The sequence below is a fragment of the Bombyx mandarina genome, chromosome 22 (assembly GCF_030267445.1).
Source record: "Bombyx mandarina strain Sakado chromosome 22, ASM3026744v2".
NCBI classification, from domain to species: domain Eukaryota; kingdom Metazoa; phylum Arthropoda; class Insecta; order Lepidoptera; family Bombycidae; genus Bombyx; species Bombyx mandarina.
The window spans coordinates 9806276-9812634 of NC_143228.1; the positions used below are offsets into that span (position 1 = coordinate 9806276).

At 32.0% G+C, this 6359-nt stretch overlaps 1 long non-coding RNA gene across 1 annotated transcript; it reads right to left on the bottom strand.

Annotated features, from left to right (window-relative positions):
- Positions 1-991: 991 nt before the first annotated feature.
- Positions 992-2386, bottom strand: LOC149500345 (uncharacterized). Its single transcript, XR_016325093.1, has 2 exons — positions 1507-2386; positions 992-1402 (listed from the first exon to the last, which is right to left on the bottom strand). It is a non-coding gene; the product is annotated as an uncharacterized LOC149500345 (long non-coding RNA).
- Positions 2387-6359: the final 3973 nt, after the last annotated feature.

Consider the following 6359-nt stretch of genomic DNA (forward strand, 5'->3'; position numbering starts at 1 on the left):
TACAACTTATATTTGTTTATAGCAATAGCAAAATTATACCTAATTTTTGTTGTGTTACAAAATCACACTCAACAGGAATTCTATAATACTGCTGGATTCCCATGGTGCCCTAAATGACATTCATATACTAATACAATAACCTGGTAGGCTATTTACCTTCATTCTTATTACACACTGATACCTCTACATTTTATATTTGTGTTACAGATTCAAATATAGGAGAGGAATTTAGAAATAGAAAAAGAGTATTTTGAGTGTGTAATTTGTGTGCAATGCATCATTGATGTTTCAAAATGTTGTTGCTTGATGGCCTGGGTCTACTCATGATACAACTATGATTAACCATTCCGATTGAAAAGGTATTTCTTATTTATATTACCTTATTTATATTATTATTATTATATTTTTATTTATTTATATTATATATTTAGGTGTTTATATGAATTTAATATGACACTATTATAATAAATTATCTACATATCAAGAGAACAGATAACAAGGTGGACTTGGAAATTGCTATTTGCTTGCCGATAGAGGCTATCCCCACAACCCTATCTTTTAACGTGATTAATTAACCCACATACTCAATCGGAACGATTTAAAATGAATCACATATTAAAACAAGAAATACTATAGAGAGGTAATCTTTTTTTTTAGTTAAGAGCTTGTTATACTGTATTGTAAAATAATTTAAGCGAATAATGTATAATTTTCAGATGCATTGGTGTTTGTAAAAGAAGACTCCCTGTATATCATTGAAAAGTAGATTAAAACTAGAAAATATGCAAGCTGTTATTATAGCTGCCATGCTGCATAATATCGTCAGAAGTATGAATTTAGAAGAATTAGAATCAGAAATTTCAGTCGCAGATACATTACAGGAAAATAATATAATTGTTCGTAACAATTTTTCAAAACTTACATCTGAAATACAACTATGTACTTATAAATAATTGCTTCCAAAGATCATTTATAAAATAAACTCCAAAGATAATTTGACTATTTTTTATTTTCCAAAATGATAATTACATGGTAGTTAGTACATGCAAGATATTTAATTTAGAATTTGTACATATACTTAAAAAACTATCTAACATAAAATTATTATTGCCTACTTAATTTATGAAATTTAATATTCCTTTTAAGTAATTTTTAATTTTTTAAATTATCTAAATATAACTTAACTTTTGCTACAACAATCTCCTTTACTTTATTTTCCAAGTCAAGTCTCTTTTTTGCTATTAGATATTCTGCTAATGCATTGTCCCTATGCTAGCCTTGCATTTCTTTTCTTCCATCTTGTTTCCGCTTGGCTGTAAAAGTGTTAAAAATATTATATGTGACCTACAACAATGTGCATGCTTTATCCAAAATTTCATCTGCAATCCTTACCACCTCCAGCCTGTAACAAAGAGCATAATTATTTCAAATACTACGGCAACCTGAAGAAAAAATCATGTTTATCAATGTGTTATTAGAGACAAACAATCAACTAATTATACTAACCTTACTAAGGTTGTTTCTTATGTTGCCGTAGCGTTCTTTAAGTTTTCCCATTTTAGTCGAAGCTGCGATGGAGTTCGTGGGAAACGACGAATCGACGAATTAAAATCATTTACAAGGGTTTGCCAAGCCTGCTCCTTCATATTATTGTTTGTGGCATTTGTTGCCTTATTATTGAAATGTTTTTTCGCCGCCACATGTTCTGCTAGAATCATCGTCTCATCTTTTGTCATGGCTGCTGCCTTTCTTGACTGAAAAAGATATATTTTCTAAACTTGAACTCAAAGTTTTCAAAGTAAAATTATTATTATCAATGTAGTTCATAGATACTTACAGAATTCATTTTATTTCACTGTAGCTCTTTAATTATAAACACACTTAGAATTATAAACGAAAGTTTTAAAGCGTTTTGGAGGTAAGTCATCATCTAATATAGTAGGTAAACAATAGAAAAACAAACAAAAGAAACTGATCACTGCTTATTGGCAAACGGACTGTCAAAACGTTTCGTTTCATAATTTCGACTAGGATAAAAATAGCAATACGTCCAATTTAAAAAAATCTACATATGTTTTTATTACTTTTTGTTATAAACAAATGTGTTTATGATAGTCTACAATATGCTGGTTAAATTATAGTTATAATTTAGAATAAAATAAAATAAGTCTTGATCCTGATGTTGTTTCGTATTTGTAGTAGAACGAAACGTATCAAGAGGCTCGGATAAATCGGAGGGAAGAAGCTATCTACTGTTGGTTAAAGAGAGATAGCACTTATCCGTGATTGTGAAACGCAAACTAAGGATAGATACGCTCTTGCTGATATTCGGAGATAGCTATCTATCCGAAAACTCAGATACGTTATTGAAAACGGCCGTTAGTCGTTTTGCCCTATCTGTAGTTTAGGGGGCTATTCCAGCTACGCTAGGACTGGTAGATAAGCTCACGGGCTCAACCAGAGAGAATTTGCTAACACTAGCCTTAGCAAGAGCAGTGCTTTGCAGAATTTGCCATCGGATCTGAGTCGCGGCCCATTGTGATGATCCGGCGATGAAACTCAGTGGACTGTGTCTATGGTTTAGTCGTTTTAAACAGAGTGTTCTATGAAGCGGATCACCTCTGTTTTGCTTCGATTGCTTTATTAATTAATTAGAATACAATATTGGCTACGTTTATACAACAGTGAGCTTACAGTTTACACAAATAATGTTTGTTTAGAATCTTAATAAGTCAATTTATATTTTATGTGTATACAATATACCTAATATCTTTAGGGTTTTTTCCGGTTTTGAATGCCAGTGCTCCAATCGTTAGAGCTTACAATGAACTGATTGTGTAGTGGGAAAGCTGCAGTTGCAAATATTTTCTCGGCTAATTTTGGTCAGTTATCAAGATGTTCGCGTGAAACTTTAAATATAAAAATAATTACTTATATAATTTATAAATTACGAAACAATAGGCTATTTCCCTGTTTCAAGGAAATCATTACAAATTGTTAATTGATGTTTAATATATGTTACTAGGTATATGGTTTTATTCACAGGAGGTATACGTAACAAAACGCCGTGAAACGATTGAAATACCTCTATTTAATGTTTAATTTTATTATGAATCCTTAACTAAGGTAAATTATGACATAAGCCATAATAGAATATGTGAGTCGTCTATTATCAAAGGTCTGTGCATTTGGACAAAAAAAAATTATTGATATTTCAATACAGATTGATTTGAATATAATCGTCTCCTTCAAAGAATACGGCTCAAAACCTGCATTAAATAAAGGTTAATACTTAACCTGTTATTTATCTAAGATGTCGTTCAGAAGAGTTTTGTGACTGCCAATGGAATACAAAGTCAATGATTCGTTTTTCAGATTTACCAATAATTATCCAAAAGTCACATTGCCGGCTTTGATAATAGTCGACTCATGTATATCTAAACATATAGAAATTATATTAAATACATTTTAGTTAATGAAAATCTTTGGGAATTGTCGCAGAACGAAACCAATTGAAAATTAATAATATTCTTAATAATATTTATGTACCGTAGACGAAAAAACAAAACATGCCATTTAATCAATTTTGTTCATTACGTGGTAACAGCACTATAATAATGTTCTTGAATTTATTTGAAACAAGGCAAGACTAATTAATGTTCGACTGGTTCTGACGTCGTGACTTCTTACTTCATAATCTTAGTTATAACAACATCATGATTTTACATCACACGCGGATTTGTAATTACAATTCATATTTTATAATATTGTTTCTTGGATATTTTCGGTCGATGTTTTATTCAATACGAGTATTTATTTCAAGTAGTCACAGAGCTGTGTGTTTCAGATAAATGAGACGTGGAGTCATACAGTTCCCAACAAGAAATACATTCGTTTTCCGATGAAAATTACTAATGGCAGCGTTGGTAAGCAATTTCTCACCTTCGACTGGTGCTTAAGCGAGGGTATGTTGTTGATACTCCTGTTTAACACATTGACTGCCTTGTAGGTCACCGGTGCCCTACGCGGTGCACTGATGCTATTATTATTATTTTTATTTTTATTGCTTAGATGCTTGATACTATTATGTCGATTTCCCTTAATAAGTCACCTGGGTTGCCTAACTTTGGCTTCTTTTGTTCGTTAATTAACGTTTTAGTCTTTTAGGTCTTTTAGAATAAGATTCATTCTCGGTATCATCGGATTCGTCTTTTTCCAGAGTCTACTAGACATTCTGGCGCTTTAGTAACAGAAATCGACATAATTACTACGGTGCGCCGCGTAGGGCACCGGTGACCTACGTCACAGTAAGCGTTAACCCAACTGCCGTAAGAACGTTGCAGTGAATTGAATCATGGTGCAACTTTGATTATGTTAGTGTTATGGTTTTCTTTTGTTAAGCCCGATAACTATTGTCGCTGGAAATGCGGGTAATAGAATATTTTCGTAATTTTAGAAGATTACTAATTACTAAGTACTCGATTACAAAATTATTGATCAAAATAAATTTATTACAAATATTGTCAGAGATATGTATACCTAATATTATTACAAACGAGGAATAGATTGTTAGATAAAAATAATTTCAATAAATCATAAAATAATACATATGAGGAGATGACTTAAAATTTAACTTATTACTTAGTGTATTTATATTGTTTTAAAAATAATGACGCGTCAATATTCAGAGAGGAAATAGGGGTGTACATTTCTAGGCACGAAGCGCAGATAGTCTCGACTTGAATTTGTAAAAACGTCGGCTGTAGGTACCACCCGGGACCCATGATTGTTTCACTGCAGAAATAGGCAAATACTAGCAAATTGGTATATTTGCAACTTTGTTTTTACTTATTGCACTGTTTTAGTTTCCATCTTATTATAATATATTATAATACTAGCGGACCCGACAGACGTCCTGTGAAGACATACAAAAATAATCATTCAAATCGGTCCAACCTTAGGAGTTCAGTGAAATGACACACACTACAATTATATAGGGTAAGTCCGGGGTAGTTGGCCATAGTTTTTTCTAAGCTCTGTCAAAAATCAAATACTTATGTTTTTTTAATTATATTTATTTTTCATTAATCTTTGAAGAATCAACTATCATATTTTAAACAAAAAAGTAACAATTTCTAAGAAGATCACCTTATTAATTCAAGTTTTTCTTAAATCACAATTGGCCATCTCTCCCAAGGTATCCAGGTGTGATGGCCATAGTATTAAAGGTAAAATGGCCATAGCTTAATTCTAGACTTATAATTACTTTTTGGTCTTATTTTCTACTTTTAAGTCTTGTTTTCTCCTCTTCGTCACAACTGGAGCACGTCGTTTTAAATTCAGTGTAGTGTTCGTGAACTCAATACTGACACACTGTACATTGAGGCCACTCTTCGATGAGAGGTGTTTCGTAGTAATTTTCACCACCACGCCCAAGACAATTATCCTTTTCGAGTCTCTTTCTTTTCTCATTCTTATCTGACAGTATTTTTAATAGAATATCGTCACTATTCTCATATACGAATGGCTTTTCTTTTTATACATTGAACAGTCCTTTTATTGTATTTTTTCCTTCTTTGTTTTGACACATATTATTACTTTCTTTTTTATACTTTTTTCTGCAGCATTTTTCTAGTTTAGATGTGTTCTTTCGAAGTCAAATGTGTTTCAATTTGCTTTGCTCATTTAAGCACTTAATCAGTTTTTCTGGACTAGGTGATATATCCTGTAGAATTCGAGATGGCAGTATAATCTGGATCCTTACTGAACGAAGCCTCTTTCGGAGTACTCGGGTGTGAAACATTAGACATCGTGGCAGTTTTAACGCGGGATTTTGTAAACACGATTATTAGGCATCTAAAACAAATAAGAAAATACATTAATACTTTGCAGAAAACATCATTTCTGTAACATGGCACCATGGCCATCATATACCGACTGTACTTGGTCATCTCTCCTTTTTTTCCGGGAGAGATGGCCACAACAAAATCTAAAACAAGCCATGACACGAAACAAACCATTTTGAGATTTTAAAGTAGCACTGTTTTTATACTTTGCATCAAATACAAATATCACCATAATTTAAAGAAACTGATACCACAATTATGTAAAACATAAAACATCAAATAAATATTTACAATAGTCGAAACAAAAAACAAAGGATTTACTTACTTTTTATGCTTTTTTCGTCAAATATTTTATCGCACTGTTGCCCTTACGCACGACGCGCAGAAAATTAAACGTTAATCAGTGGCATTTAATGAACGGTACCTTGAAATATTTCGATAGGCCATCTCTCCCATATGGCCATCTACCCCGGACTTACCCTATATAAAGATGTGTATGGTGTACATAATTCT